The sequence below is a fragment of the Amblyomma americanum genome, chromosome 3 (genome assembly GCF_052857255.1).
Source record: "Amblyomma americanum isolate KBUSLIRL-KWMA chromosome 3, ASM5285725v1, whole genome shotgun sequence".
Lineage (NCBI taxonomy): Eukaryota > Metazoa > Arthropoda > Arachnida > Ixodida > Ixodidae > Amblyomma > Amblyomma americanum.
Genome location: NC_135499.1, coordinates 40,383,491 through 40,384,802, shown reverse-complemented (window position 1 = coordinate 40,384,802; position 1,312 = coordinate 40,383,491).

Sequence of the window (1,312 nt, the reverse complement as noted above, 5' to 3'; positions counted from 1 at the left end):
ACGCAAGCGTGGGGAGCACGACCTGGCGGTAAAGCACCCTCAGACGGGCAGGCGGCGGCGTGCCGCTAATCCGCAAGAAAGTCGCCAGGCGGGCGGAGAGCGTCTCAGCACGCTCCTTGAGCCTCTCTGCATGGAGAATGAAAGAAAGGGTGCGGTCGAAGACGACGCCCAACACCTTGACAGCGGACCTGAAAGGCAGGCGAACACCGTCAAGGCGGACTGCTGGCATTGTGTTTCCCATTCCCCTCCTAGGAGGAGAAAAAAGAACGCACACCGTCTTCTCTCGCGAGATGGTGATACGCGCACCCCTCGCCCATGCAGCGACTCGGCCGAGAGCATCGTCCGCCAAACGCTCGAGCTCCTTTCTATTGGAACCAGGCACCAGGACGACGACGTCGTCCGCATACGCCTGGAGCGACACACCCTCCGGCATAGGCATCGCCAAAAGGCCACGCGCTACAACATTCCACAGCAGGGGAGACAGCGGGATCCCTGCGGACTGCCCAAGGTGGGACGCGCAACCGCGTCGCCCGCAAAAGAGCGGTACACCACCTCACGGTCAGATAGAAACGACCGGAGCAGCGCGCAGAGATTTCTCGGACACCCCCAGTCACCGAGCGAACTCAGGACCAGCGGGTGCCAAACGCTGTCAAAAGCTCGCTGAAAATCAATGGAAATTAGCAGCACGTGCAGGCCGGCGTCCCTCAATTCGCGCAATTTAGAGACGAGAACGTGCAGGGCCTGAACAGCCCTTCGTCCTCTCGTGAAACCGAATTGTGCCTCGTGGTGCAGTCCGCAACGGGCAAGAAAATGATAAATGCGATTAAAGAGCAACCGCTCGAGGATCTTCCCCACGGCAGAATTAATCACAATTGGCCTATAAGACGTCGTTGCCTCGGGCGGTCTTCCGGGCTTGAGGAGGAAAATGATTCTCCCCCTCCGCCAGATTCGGGGAAAGTGGCCGAGGCGCAGTGCACTGTTATAGAGAAATAAGAGAAAATTTGGAAAACAGGCCCACAGTGCACGGAGCGCGCGAGGGCCGATCTGATCCAGACCCGATGCCGTCCCCATCCGGACGAGGGAAATCGCCATCTCGACCTCGCCAAACGAGAACGGCACATCGTCAGGACCGCCCAAATCGGGCCGAGCAGCCACGGCGCACACCGCCACATGCGCAGGCGTGTCCTCGTCGGTGGCATCGCATGACACTTGCTCGTCCAAAAGTACCCTGGCAGACTCCAACACGGACTCCGTCAAGGTGCCATCCTGTCTCAAAACGGGAGGCAAGATGGGCGGCCCGCGAAGACGGCCA